The following is a 15,248-nucleotide window of genomic DNA, read 5'->3' as shown; positions in this document are numbered from 1 at the left end:
TGGCCTCCAAGTACATTTAAAGATCCCCGGCTAGATTTTTTAACAGAATAATTTTATAACAAATTTCATGCAAGTTATACCCAAGAACACCTTGTCAGCAAGTGGCTTGATGTGGCATCACCACAACAAGTCCGAAGTAGGTTTAGCTGTCAAGGGCACTCCCATCAACAAACCCCTGTTGGCAGGAAATTGAGTTTGCTGACAGAGCTGATTTTTTTGTAAATGGATATCGAAGCTATTACACGTGTGTGTATCTCACATATATTCATATGCTTTTGTTCCTGGAAATAATGACGGTAAATGAGCAAAACAGCACATCCACAAATCACCCCACAGAGTTGGAAATATGACTGAAGGGAAATCTGAATCCCTGGCTTCTCTCCCTAAGAACTAAAAATGACTATAGCTGAAAGGGACCTTGGAAATAATTTGATCTTCAAGATCAAGGTTATGGTAAAAATAAAAAATAAATAATTTAAAAACGCTAAATAATTTAATCTGTGCTCCTTGTTTTATGGATGAAGATACAGAGGGTCAGAATGGTCAGGCAGCTTTGAAAGCCATGCCAACGCAGGCTGAGGAGCACACATGCCGTCTCCACCTCGTTAATGGATTTCTGTACTTTATCCCCTGAAGTCCAAACTAAAATTCCTTCTCACTGCACCTGCAGCACACTGGATAAGGGATGTGAAAATTACTAAGAGAATAACTGGGAATTCTTGGGCCAGTTCTACATTCAGCCTTACCTGGAGGACCCCGACCCATTAGTTCGCAGAAGCCCACCAGACTGAAAATCAGCTGTGCTGCCCCACGAGGCTCTTCACTAACTGGCTGTGAGAATCCAGTCACCCTACCTCCAGTTTGCTTCATTATGAAATCAAGATGGTACCCGCATAGTAGGACCCAAGGTATACATGTGAAGAGGCACTGTGAACTTTCAGGAATTTTAAAAAAGGTGTCTGCAAATATATTTTAAAGATGAGCAAGTAAATAACTCTAGGACCTCCTCAGACATCCAGGGATGTCTACAAGCCTTCCAGAAATGACCTGTCTTACCTGCTCTAGGAAATGTCAGCCGAAAATCAATGCCCAAGGACAGGGGAAAGATGGGTGGACACAAGACGCCAGTTTTTTTCCACTGCTCCCCCACCCTCATCTTCTTAAAAATTTAATGCATATGAGAGGTAAAAAAATTAAAGGCGGTATAAGGCAAATGTATTCCAAGGGCCACATAAAATATTCCCTTCTTTTCTCAACCTCCAAAATTCATAGGTGGATTCTGGTAGAGCAGCCAGCCCATGCAAAACAAGCAACATTCTGCGTGCATTCACCAGGGTGATTTGTCCCCCTGGCTGCGCAATAGAGCCTTTTGCAGCCTATATGCTTGACACCAACATGTATGGTTATTCCTAGCCCTCTGTAAAAAACCACTTTTGTGTGTGTTGTTCATGCCTCTGTAGATGAGAGTTCCCCTGCAAATTTTTCCTTAAGAGGTATGGTGTTGGTTTGGGGCGGGGGGTGGGGGAGGCAGAGAAACAGAAAGGGACATAGTATAAAATGTTTTTGTTACTATGTATGACAAAAGAAATAAATGTGCCTCTACCACCCATGCAATACTTTTCTGCAATAATAAAAAATACTTGTAGAGCATGACCTCAAAGGTCGTAATTTGTAATGAAAAGAAATATGCCAACCATTCATCAACTTGATATCAAATCTTCAGTTTTTTATATGATACATTAAAATATTATTTTCCATTCATTTTATAAATTTTAAGACCATCTACAAGGCAGTGGGCTGTTTAGTTGTAAGTGCTAGCCAGGTAGATTTCCAAAAACGTTTCTTCAAACTCCTTTGCCTTTTTACCTTTCAACTAACACAACAGCTAAAAACATGCATTTCAAAATGACACCTACTCGTGTGAGTCAGTTAACGCAGACCAAAGAGAGAGCCTGTGTGTGCACACATATTTATACATCAATTTCCCTGTGAAAATGGCATCGACGCTCTGCACACACAAAAGCTTCCTTTAGTCAAGCAAAGGCATTTCAACCATTTAGAAATATAGCCAAAACTAATCATCTCTTTCTTTTATCACAACATAAAAGGGGGGGAACACATGTACAGTAAAACGCTTCAACTGTCACAATCAAGCCAAAGAACAAAATAAAATAACTGGAAAATGCCAAGAACCATGGTGATTCCATTCTATTTAAATTATCTCACTGCAATTAGCAGGCTATGCGAGAATGCACTCAGGGTGCATTTCTCATGACTAAACATGCACACCTGATTTCGCCGCTTTTTTTTTTTTTTCATTTGGATGTAGCTGACTCACCCTTTTTTTCTCAAGGTCCATATTCAACGTCTGAGTAGTGGGAATGCCTGTTTCTTACTGCTATTGAAAAAGAAAAGGCAAACAAGGCAGGCAGATCTTCATGCGACGCTGGAGTCCTCCAGCCAGCTCCCTCGGGGAACTCATCTGCAGAACTCACATGGAGCAAGGGTCCCACATACCGAGGGCTGCAGTCCCATCAGTGCAGATGACGGCTCTACGAATTCCAGCCTAGAACACGGTGTTAAGAGCACTGCCTTCCAGTTCCAGTGTGCTTGCAGCTAACTGTGAATCCCAAAGCTGCAAAAATTGCATGCATCCACAGGCACACATGCAGCACCAGCAAGCGTGCCCTTGCACATACGTGCACGCCTGCAGAGCTCGAGCCAGAATCTGCACCCTGATTTGCATTATTTCTCATCTTCAGGCAGAACAATAAACAATGAGAACACATTCGCCTACCTCACCAGATCTTACCCACAGCATTGTGAGCTGACAAGCAACCTGCCCTTCAAGACAGCAGAACAAAAGAGCCACTGGGAACTACAAACCCCTAACAAACCACGCAGGCGTCCTGAAACCAGTCCCATCTGGGATGAACTGCCCCGAGAGCAAAGGCAGGGGTCCCTTACCCGGCTCTGCTTAACCGCGCTGGATGGGAGCTCCCCCAGCTGTGAAGGCAGCAATGTGCTTCAGGGACCCAGAGCCTGCCTCTGCTGCAGCCCTCCTCCTGCCTACTGAATGGAGTCCTAAAGCCAAGCTCACAACAGCTGGCCTGTCTGTGCCTGCTGTCTTGTTGATGGGCAAGCTCACGCAGGCTCCATCAACCTTCACCTCCACGGCTCAAGACTCCGTGTGCATTTCCCATCACTTCATCAGCAATTCCTCACAGTGGGGACGTTCCCAACATTTCAGTGCTTAAACCCCAAAAGTCTTGTACTTTAAAACCCCAAAAGGCTTGGGGGGCAGTCTTCCTTTACGGGGTGTGTGTGTGTGTGTGTGTGTGTGTGTGTGTGTTTAGAGACAGGGTCTTGCTCTGTCTCCCAGGCTGGAGTGCAGTGGTTCGATCACAGCTCACTGTAGCTTCCAACTCCTGGGCTCAAGCGATCTTCCTGCCTCAGCCTCCCAAAGTGCTGGGATTACAGGTATGAGCTACTGTGCCCAGCACTTATTATATTTTAATGGGGAAATATAGAAAGCCTACTGCACTGATGCTACAGCTTTCTCTACTTAATGATGCTAGATAATCCTATAACATATGTGGCACACAGTTCAACTCCACAACCATAAGGAGGCAAAAGAAAACATTCAACAGCCTATTCTATGTCCATATGTTCTTGGGTTGATTACACACTCATCAGGAATGTAACCCATCAAGCAACGAACAAGTGTTTCCGGAAGTCTGTGTGTAAGGCACTCAGGGAAGAAGACAAAGGCAGGCTAGCCCTGACTTTCTCAATTCACCATTTTACAATGATCTGTATTTAAAGTCCCTGCACCCCACCTCCCTCCTAACGCAGCCCCAGACCTCCAGGAAGCAGCGTCGCCAGCTGTTATGCCTCACAGCCCTATCCCACCCTCCCGCATCCTGGGCTTAGCCACCAGGACGGAATTTCTCTTTCCAATCTGCTCCTGTCAACCTCTTCTACATTCATAGCAATTACTTCCAACTCTTGCTCATTTCTCCAAATAACATATGCTGCTTTGCAGCTTTTACTGTATCACTGCTATTTTAGATTTTTTCCCCCCATATCGACACTTGATCTTAGGCACTATGCTGATTCATTAATGTTATATCCCTTAAGCATGTAAATAAGCCTGAGAGCAAGGTTGCTCTGCACATCCCCATTATCCAGGGCCATGAGGTCAGCAAGCTTGGGGGGCCTGACACACTTACACTGAGAAGCAGAATGAGGATTCAAGCCTGTGTCTTCCACTCCAAAGCCAATGTTCTTTCCAGTACTTTTCATCTTCGTGTATTACTTTACCAAGTACATGTTCCTGTCTTTAAGAGAGGGTGCCACTCACCCCGGGCCATCTCCATTTCCCAAATGCTCAACATATACTGCCAGGCCACACAGGGGACAGGAATCCACTGATGGCTGATTAAATATTTTATTATAGGGCTGGGTGTGGTGGCTCATGCCTATAATCCCAGCACTTTTGGGAGGCTGAGGCGGGAGGATTGCTTGAGCCCAGGAGTTGCAGACCAGCCTGGGTAACATGACAAGACATCATCTCTACACAAAAATTAAAAAAAAAAAAAATTCATTACATTTCAGTCCCTACAAGGTGTGTTCCTAATACTTACAAACTGAGTAACTAAAAATGCACTGTAAGAATAAAATTTTAATTATACATTTATTTATTTTAATTTTTGTAGAGACACGGTCTTGCTATTTTTGTTGTTGTTTTTGTTTTTGAGATGGGAGTTTCACTCTGTCACCCAGGCTGGAGTGAGGTGGCGTGATCTCAGCTCACTGCAACCTCTGCCTCCCAGGTTCATGCGATTCACCTGCCTCAGCCTCCTGAGTAGCTTAGATTACAGGTATATGCCACCATGCCCAGCTAATTTTTGTATTTTTAGTAAAGACGGAGTTTCGCCATGTTGGTCAGGCTGGTCTCGAACTCCTGACCTCAGGTGATCCACCTGCCTTGGCCTCCCAAAGTGCTGAGATTACAGGCATGAGCCACCACACCCAGTCAGGGTCTTGCTATGTTGCTCAGGCTGATCTCAAACTCCTGGCTTCAAGTGATCCTCCTGCCTCGACCTCCCAAAATGCTTGGATTACAAGCGTGAGCCACTGCACCTGGCCAGCATCTCATTTTAGAATGAGTTTAGATTTACTAAAAAATTGCAACAGCAGGGTAAGAGCTCCCATCTGCCCTCTACCCACTTCCCCCTATTATTAATATCTGGCATTACCATGGGGTATGTTTGTCATAGTTAATGAATCAACATTGGTACATTAATATTAACTAAAGGTCACATGTTATTCCAATTTTTTTATTCAATGTCCTCTTTCTATCCTTGAACCTCATCCAGGTACTGCATCACACTCAGGAATGCTTCTTCCAGCTCTTGCTGCGAGGGTGCTACAGCTTTAGACTGAACATTTGTGACTTCTACCCCAAAATTCCTATGTTGAAACATAACCTCCAGGTGGTGGTGTTAGGAGGTGGGGCCTCTAGGAGGTAATTAAGTCATAAGGAAGGGGCCCTCATGAATGGGATTAGTGCCCTTATAAAAGGGACCCCTGCTGTTTATAAGTCATATCATATTAGGTATTTTATTACAGCAACTTGAATAGGCTGCGATCATTTCTCAGGCTTTCCTTGTTTTCGATGCCCTTCACAGTTTTGAAGAGGTCCATTCTGGCATTTTGTAGCATATCCCTCAACTGGGAACTGTCTGATGTGTTTTTATGATAAGCCTGGGACTTCTGGGGAGATAACATGGAAGTGAAGTGCCACTGTCATCCTATGATATCGAGGGTGCATGCCGTCAGCACGACTTACCTGTCAATGTGGACCCTGACGACTTGGTGAAGTTGTTTTGTGTTTGGTGATTGTTTTGTGTTTCACTGTGGTCAATGAGACTCACACACACACACAGCCATGATCATGCATGCCATCCACAATGCTTGATTTCGATTCTAAGAGCTAGCATGGAAACGAACACACAAAAATTTAAACTGGAAAAGAGGACAGACACCATGATCACTTGGTGAAGCTGGTATAAGCTGGCTTCTCCAGTGTGATGTTCCTCTCCCTGGTGCCCCTGGCCACACTGTCTCTTTGGAGGGAGCTTACTGTAGGTAGCCCACACTGAGCGTGGGGAGCTGTGCCCCACCTCCTTAAGGGCAGAGGAGCTACACAAACAATTTACAATTTTCTGCACAGCACATTTCTCTATTCCTCATTTGTTAATTTATTCAACCATTCTGTGTATCAGCCTGGGCTGTGGATTCATTTTATATATTGGGTTATAATGATCCACTACTACTTAATTTTGCTGCTTAAACTGTTCTTCCTTTGGTCACCATTGGCTCCTGTGTCCCAACGACATACCTACACAGTTGTCACTGCTGGGTTTACTTAGGGGTGTATCTGAGCACTTCCTTATTTTCTGGCACTTTAAGATACTCCAGGCTCATCTTGTATAGTCCCAGTCCCAAGCCTAGACATTCCTCTGAGGAGCCCTGGTTCCTTTTATTGGAGAAGAGTGTTAGAAAACAAGATGTGCATGCTGGCTGTGCACTAGGAATCCTGTTTTTTTGTTTTTGCTTTTTTTTGAGAGAGAGGCTCATTGTCACCCAGGCTGGAGTGCAGTGGCACCATCACTGCAGCCTTCACCTCTTGGGCTCAAGCGATCCTCCCAATCCAGCCTCCCAAATAACTGGGACTACAGGGGCACCACCATGCCCAGCTAAAGCTTTTTTTTTAAGAAATGGGGTCTCACTGTGTTGCCCAGGCTGGTATCGAACTCCTGGGCTCAAGCAATCCTCTCAGCCTCCCAAAGTGCTGGGATTATAGGCATGAGCTCCTGCACTTGGCTAGGAATCCATTCTTAAAGGAGACTCTCCATGAGTTACTTCTAAATAAAAAAGCACATTTATAATATTAAAGTTTATAATGTGGCTTTTCAGATATCCATGTTTCTTAGAGAGAGGCATAATTATCAGGGCTTATAAGATGCTCAAATCTTTTCATAGATTGTACAGTATTAATACTTTTAAGATTTAAAATAATAATCATTGTAATAAAATGCACACAAATCTGCTTTTAATTGACACAAAGCATGTGTGCCCTTGAAAAATCTCACAAATAAAAAAGGAACAGAATGAAATCACCACCCTAGTACCCTTATGTTCCGAAAGAATTTCCTCCTCACCTCTTAAGACAATCTTGGTGAAACCTTGAACTTTTCTGAGTCACTTTCCATGAATTGAGTTGCATGCCGAGCCCATGTGGTCCAAGGACAACCTTCCCTGATCCACGTTATCACTACCAAGTCAGAGACGCTGGTGTTACAGCATCCTACATGCTCCTGCATTCTTGGGCTACGAACAAGCCACAGCTCCCTCCACTTGGACAAAGCAAACTTCCCCAAGTTAACCACACCAGAGACGGGGAGATGGATATCATGTTGCAAGATAATCATGAACTACTACCAAGAAGTCTCTTTGAAAACATCAAGACAGACCGCCACTGGGTTCCGTGCTCCCTGTCCTGAGCATAGTCATGTAAGCATCCCTTACATCCCTCCACTAAGCCCAGCACAGTCGGCAAGCAAACCTTTGTGTAAAGGACCAGATGGCAGATATTTTCAGCTCTAGGAGCCATCTGATCTGTTGCAATGACTCAACTCTCTGCCATCATACAGTGAAAGCAGCCACAGGCAGTCTGTGAGCAAATGGATGTGGCTGCATGCCAATAAAACTTTATTTTAAAAAACAGACAGGGGGCCAGAGTTGGCCTGTGGACCATAGTTTGCTAACCCTTCACTTAAGCAATGGTTACACAATCCTTTCCTCTATTGAGTCATCAACATCTGCTTCCCTAGAACTTGAAACCAGTGAGTCTAGGGGTGCTTTATCATATTCTTCCAAGCAGAGAAGAAAGCTGCTCTGCTCCCCCAGGAACTTGTTTCCAAGTGACCCTGACCTAGACCGCTCAACCTTTCACCATCTGACACCACTTGATTTGGGTGAGCTGCTTGAGAGTGCCTCACAAACCATGAGACCCAAAGTCTGCAGATGAGTCCGGAAGTGATCTGAGAAAGGATGGGATTTGCTTAGGAGAAGGAGAGCTGGGAGGGAGCTCTGGTACATACAGTAGGCAAACACAGAGTGGAAAGGGGTGTGGCAGCATGGAGACTTTCTATTCAGAGACACAGCCTGTGTCAGTCCGACTCCAGTTCTGCTCAGGGAGCCACAGGTAAAACTACCTGTGCCTGGTAAATAGGAAGCGGGGCTGACTCACAGAAAGAAACAAATGACTTGAGGGAAGGGGCCAGGCAAGTTCTGCAGGGGACATCCACATACGTGACTCAGAGGTTTCCTCATCTTGCTTCCTGCTTTAGGGCAGGGCAGGAAGGAATGTGGAGAAGTGAAGGGCCCCCGTGGCTGCTGGGTCCAGTGGAACAGTGGGGAATGCTGCCCCCACTGCCAGAGGGATCAGCAATGGCTGAAATCTAGCCAGGGTCCTCTTAGCAGGCCTGCAGGGAGGGTGACCTGTTCACCATGTGGCTGCTTTTGCGCAATCATGGCAGAACTGAGTGGTCGCAGCAGGGACACTATGTCCCTCTGATTAAAAATATTTATCATCTCATCTTCCACAAACGTTGTCAATCTCTGAGCTACAGCCAGTTAATGCACAGACTCATTCATTCATTCATTCATTTTTTTGGAGACAAGAGTTTTGCTCTTCTTGCCCAGGCGCCCGCCACCACGGCCAGCTAATCTTGTATTTTTCGTAGAGACAGGGTTTCACCATGTTGGCCAGGCTGCTCTTGAACTCCTGACCTCAGGTGATCCACCCACCGCAGCCTCCCAGAGTGCCAGGATTATAGGCGTGAGTCACCACACCTGGCCTCACAAACCCATTTTAAATTTAAAAAGTTTTCTTGTGGATTCCCAGTGTTGAGATTTTTTTTAAAGACTGAGATAAAATATGTCATAAACTTTGCTCTTTAAAACAGTAGAGTTCAGCAGTTTTTAGTATAGTCACAGCAGTCACCACTATCTGATTCCAGAGGATTTTCATTACTCCAGAAAGAAGCCCCGTGCCCATGAACAGTCTCTCCCTCATTTCTCCTCCCTCAACCCCTGACAGCCACTAATCTACTTTCTATCTACAGATGTGCCTATTCTGGACATCTTATATAAATGACATCATACAATATGTGGCTTTGATTTTTTTTATTAGACTAAGTATGTCTATATATGAAATGTTTGTTTCCTTATTTTTATAATTCTTAGGCTATAAAACACAAAACAAATTTGCAAGTGTCATGCAAGCTAAACTGTAAAGCCGATGTCAGGTGTATATGACAGGTGACATGGCTTCGCTGAGAGTGAACCACAACGCTCACGGCTCTGGGCAATGCAGTGTCGCTGCTTCTGAGCCCAGCTATTAGAGTTTCCTGGGTGCCACAGAAGGGCTCATCTCAGCCATCACTTTTCTTTCGACTAACATGACACAGAGCTCTGCTGGCATGGCATCGTGCTGTCCTGTCCCTCATCCACAGGGAGTGCATCATTTACAGGGGAGTCCTCAACTTCTTTTCTCTCACCAAGGGTGACTGTGTCAGCACCGCGGTCAATGAGACTCCCACATACACACAGCCATGGTCAGGCAGCACACCATTCACAATGCTTGATTTTGATTCTAAGAGCTAGCATGGAAATGAACACAGAAAAATTTAAACTGGCAAAGAGGACAGACATGTTCCCAAGTGCCACGTGTGAGAAAGCCCAAAGGAGAAATACATCACTGGCTCCTGCACCGTCACCGTCACCGTCACCGCCCATGCGTCAGTCCTCCTGCGCCCTCCGGCCTTCTGGATTCTCATTGGGGTGGAGGCGGTGGCGAGCTGTGTGGTATGAAGGGGCCTGAAGCAGGCTGCTCAGCTGGCCCAGTGGGATGCACACCTGACACGTGCTGTGAGCTCTGGTGGCCTCCTCTGGGAATTCTTTGGGTTTGTGCAGATTTAAAAGACATAAAACTCGTGGGAATATTTGAATGCATTTTCTATTTATATTCAGAAGGAGGTGACTCAGAACTATTTCCTTTTTTATTTCAAATGTGTGGGCCTTCAGAAAGCAGATGAGCTAAATCGATTTCTGAGACTAGCTGCAAGGACCTAACAGCCACATAAGACACTGAATCTATGGGACTCTTAAAACCAACTTTAAAAGTGAACACATTGGCTGGGTGCAGTGTGGTGGCTCACCCTTGTAATCCCAGCACGCTGAGAGGCTGAGGCAAGACGATCACTTGAGGTCAGGAGTTTGAGGTCAGTCTGCGCAACATGGTGAGACCCTGTCTCTACAAAAACTTTTTTAAAAAAATTAGCTAAGTAGGTGGCGCATGCCTGTGATCCCAGCTACTTGGGAGGATCGCTTGAGTTCGGAGGTCGACATGTCTGGGCAACAGAACGAGACCCTGTCAATGAATCGATTAATCGATCTGTACAGCCTTCAGGGTGAGTGCCTGTGTCCTCTCAGCCCAACCTGTGTGGAGGACTGGACTAGGACACAGTCAAGAGGAATGGTGGCTGGAGGAAGCTAAAGGGGAGAATGGACATCTATGTTTCCAGTTAGCTCTCTGGAGAAAGGTGAAAGCCACAAAGGATCCTGTAACATGCAAATTCAGCCAAGGTCAATCTAGAGGCTGAGAGCTTTGAAGAATGCAGCCAGCTGACAAGAAAGGAGGCCAGAGGAGAGGCAGAATGGAGGGGGGCTGCCACGTCAGCATGCGCTACAGGAGTCTCTCCCCCAAGAGAGGCCGCCGGGGGCTCCAGGTGGCTCATCTGGCTAGCGGGAACTCCTGGGTAGCTACCAGAGATGGGGCTGCTGTGAAACAAAGGGGCAGCTTTTGACAGGGCTGGATTCTTCTGGAAAGGCAAGTCTCAGGCCACAGCACGGGAGTCGCACAAGGGATGAAGAAGCCTGTGCGAGTACAGTTAAGTATATTGGCATCCAACCACAAGGCAGTAACTGTTGTATTTTTTTGTAGAGATGGGGTCTTGCGAGGTTGCCCCAGCTAGTCTCGAACTCCTGGACTCAAGTGATCCTCCTGCCTCAGCCTCCCAAAGTGCTAGGATTAGAGACACGTGCCACTGTGCCTTGCTCAATGACACAAATTCTGTTTGTAGAAGAATGCTTACCTGCCCCATCTAGAACTGAGATGCCTGAGTTAAATTTTCCTCTGCATTTCCCTCTGGCTTCCCTCAGCTCTGGCATCTCGGGGCATTGGTCACTTTCACCCTCCTTTTTTAAGCTTCTCCCTCCACGTGAGGGTTTTGTGGATCTGCTTCCCTGTTCTTGCTTCTCCTTCTTAGCCCAAATCCTATAACCATAAACTATCACCTGAAAGATATTCCTTCTAAATAATGTAGTCACAAGACCAAACCAACAAGTAAATAAACGGTGGCCATCTGTCATGGTTCTGGGTTTCTTAAGTCCCCATGGGTATAAATGTAACGAAAAACTGTAGTTGGTAAGACATTTAAAAACAAGGCCAGGTGTGGTGGCTCACGCTTGTAATGCCAGCACTTTGGGAGGCTGAGATGGGTAGATTGCTTGAGCCCATAAGTTCAAGATCACCTTGGGCAACATGGCGAGCCCTCATCTCTACAAAAAATACAAAAATTACCCGCCATGGTGGTGTGCACCTGTAGTCCCAGCTACACCAGAGGCTGAGGTGGGAGGATCACTTGAGCCCAGGAGGTGGAGGCTGCAGTGAGCAGAGGTCGCACCACTGCACTCCAGCCTGGGAGACAGGGCAAGATCCTGTCTCCAAAAACAACAAAGACATAAAAACAAGCCCACTAGACCCAGGCCGCAGTCTTTCTCTACAGCTAGCGTTTATCCCTTCTGGAGTGAGAGTGTTACGTCCACAAGTACTCCCTGCACAAGAAGAACCTTTCTGTTCAGCATGCAGTACTGCACTGTATAAAGCTATGCAGAATGCTGGGATCTGCCTCGACAAAATTCCAAGATCAAGTTTCACCTTTTTTATCCTGACCTGATCTAGCACAGTCTTCATAATTACCTAGCAGAGCAGCTCAGAATGGAAAGCTTCAATTGCCCTGAGCTAATTGAAGGCCAAGGAAAGCAAATGTCTGTCCTAAAGTGACAAATGAGGGGGAGAGCCTGGATGACAAATCTGTTACTTATTCTGAAATCTACATGTAGGAAGCTTGTTTTGTAAATGAAAAATTGGTCTTCACATGAACCTCTGTACACTAAGTCACCTCTCAGGGTAAACATCGAGGAAGATGACCCTCAGGTTGGTTCAGCTTGTTTATAATTATATGAAAGCAAATTTTTCCCTAAAGAGCTCTATTTCATATGCATTCAATTTTGCAGCTGGTATTGGGATTTAGAATATACTCTCATACTTCGCCTCCCCTCCCATCTGTCCCAACAAAACACAAGCCTGAGGTCAGTGCCAGCTCATCAGCACTTGGCAGTGGCTCCTGCAGGCGGGGGCGGAAGTGGTTGCAAGAAGGCAGAGAAGGAAGACACTGCCAGCACCCACAGCTTCAGGGGCCACCCCCAGATCTCACTTCAGCGCCAGTCTCCGGAGCTGCCCAGAACACAGTCCTCATCCAAGGCCTCTCGAAATTAAGGAGCAATGAACAAATGTGGTACATCTAAACTTTCCTACAAGGTCTAAAATCTCATACCAAAAAACAAATTTGTGCTACCAAATTTATTTTGAGACGTTTATGTCTTCTTGATTCCAAATGCCATGCTAGTGCAGAAGGATAAGTAAAGCCCATTTCACTTACTAGTGTGTAAACTAAAATCCTAAATAAAATTTTAGGACACAGAATATACCAATATGGAAAGATTATTCACCACAATCAAGAAAGACTGACTCAAGGAAGGTCAGGCTGGTATCTAACCATTCAGCCACCAATACATCTGCTTATACATCCACCTACTCATCCTTCTATCCATTTTCCCATTCACTCACCCATCCACCTTGCCATACTTCCATCCATTCATGCACTCATGTATCCATTCATCCACTTACCCTCCCATCCATCCATCCATCCACTCACCCTCCCTTTCATTCATCCATCCATCTACTTATCCATCCATCCATCCACTTACTTTTCCATTCGTCCATCTATCCACCCACCCACTTACCTTCCCATCCATCCACTCATCCATCCATCCACTTACTCTTCCATCCATCCATCCACCTACCCACCCGTCCACTTACCCTCCCATCTATCCATACACCTATACATCCAGCCACATACCCATCTATCCATCCATCCACTTACTCTTCCATTCATCCATCTATTCATCCATGCACTCCTACATCCCATCCATCCATCTATCCACTTACCCTTCCATCTATCCATCTATCCATCCACCCACCGTCCACACCCTCCATCTATCTACCTGAGGACTGGTCCATCCATCTGTGTACTCATCTACCCATCTGTACATCCACCAGTCCTCCATCCACTAACCATTTATTGAGCATGTAATATGTGCAGGAATTATGTCAGGTACAGGGTACTGAGAAATGAAAAAGTAAAATCCAGTCTTCCAGGAGCCAACAGTCCAGCCCAGAAGACAGCAAGGACAGGTGAAGGTGTGCAAATATATCCGTGATGTAAGAGTCACTGTCCCCCTGCCAGACCATCCCAGTCTAAAGAGGTTACCACATTCATAGGGCAGTGGATGTCCACTTTCAAGGTAAAGTCTTAAAGGTGGAATGACTTCAGTTGCACAGTGCCAAGGAATCCTCCAGTCAGATTTCTCAAAAAGCTCTCCAGTCAGGTTTTGACAGATGCCCCTCTTCTCTGCCACCTACAGGACGACAGCTCCCACTTCCCTTCATCTTAAAGGCTTTCACATCTGTCATGAATGTAAAGCATGGTCAGCTGAAGGGTGGGATGATACTTCCAGAGAGAGCTGACAGCAGGTAGAAGTGATTGCTACAGAGGTAAAACGGAGAAGTAGGGACATTTCTCCCAGTGTTCGAGACTGAACTGTGTTCCACAAAATCCATGTGCTGAAGCCCTAACCCTTACTATCTCAGAATGTGACTGTATTGGAAGACAGGGCCTTAGAAGAAGTAATTAAGGTAAAACTAGGTAATTAGGGCCATTAGGGAGGGCTCTGATCCAATAGGACTGGGGTCCTTATAAGAAGAAATGAGGATGCTGAAATGCACAGAGGGACGACTCTGTGAGGACACAGGGAGAAGACGGCATATACAAGCCTAGGAGAGAAGCCCCAGCAGGAACCAGCCCTGTTCACACCTTGATGTGGAACTTCCAGCCTCCAGGACTGTGGGGGGATCCATTTTTGTTTGAGCCCCTGAGTCTGAGGGAGTTTGTCACTGCCACACCAGGTAACAGACAGACCAAGCATTCAAGGGGCCCCAAGTCAGTAGGCAAGAGCATTTCCCCAAAGCAGGCTCCTGCTGGCTATGACGCCTGAGCCTGAGGGTCTGGGGTGAAGCCTCTGGTGGCAGTGGAGTTGGGGGGCAGTGGACTGTTCAGAACAGAAAAGCTACAGGGAAGCAAATGTGCTGGGTCTGCTCCCTCAGGTTCAGGTCTGTTTCAGCTCAAACACCACCTGTTTCCCGCTAACCCAGCCAGTAGTCACTTTGCTCTCTCTCCTCTGAGCTTCATGTAACTTTAAAACAAAATTACAAATAATGTATCGTCACTTCAATCTGCCCTCTTTGTCTTTATATTAACATAGGATCTCGAACCTCACAAAAAATGTTCTATTTGGTTCGCATGAGCAACAACAACAAAAAATAATTCCGATCTCAACATTCTTTTGTTATCCAAACAGAATACAACAACACTTTTTCTCGTCATGCGTTGGTTATCAGAGCAGTACTTCATATGATTTACACAGACATATTTACATTATTTTAAATTTATGCAAAACATTGGGTATCTTCAAACCTTTGTAGTCTAGATTTTCTTTTCAGTAAGCAAAGGACAATCCTTTGCCTGAACTTTGACTTCTATCATTCTCCATTTTAAGTTTTCAAGTGTATTTTTTCTCACTGATCCTTCAGAAATGAAAGTCTCTGAAAAAAGTTGAAAACTTTTCAACCTACATATTCTCAAATTTCATCGTGCCTCACCACTCAAAAAAACAAAAAAAAAAAAAAATCACGAATATCAGAGTATGAAGAT

General features: G+C 45.4%; 1 protein-coding gene across 7 annotated transcripts in view; it reads right to left on the bottom strand.

Moving 5' to 3' along the window:
• Nucleotides 1-15,248, bottom strand: part of SHROOM2 (shroom family member 2) — a 159,633-nt gene that overhangs the window by 36,458 nt on the left and 107,927 nt on the right. Inside the window, exons 1-2 of one of the 7 annotated variants that reach the window (XM_032285883.1) lie at nt 2,968-3,334; nt 2,339-2,398 (exon numbers count right to left, since the gene is read on the bottom strand). The exons of 4 other annotated variants lie outside the window; for them this stretch is intronic. The gene's annotated coding sequence lies outside the window, so the exon portion shown is untranslated. 2 more of the 7 variants (XM_032285881.1, XM_032285882.1) reach the window with 2 other exon arrangements.

This window comes from Sapajus apella, unplaced genomic scaffold (genome assembly GCF_009761245.1).
Source record: "Sapajus apella isolate SASKATOON/1434 unplaced genomic scaffold, GSC_monkey_1.0 scaffold17, whole genome shotgun sequence".
Lineage (NCBI taxonomy): Eukaryota > Metazoa > Chordata > Mammalia > Primates > Cebidae > Sapajus > Sapajus apella.
This window is presented reverse-complemented; position numbering and strand designations above follow the sequence as displayed.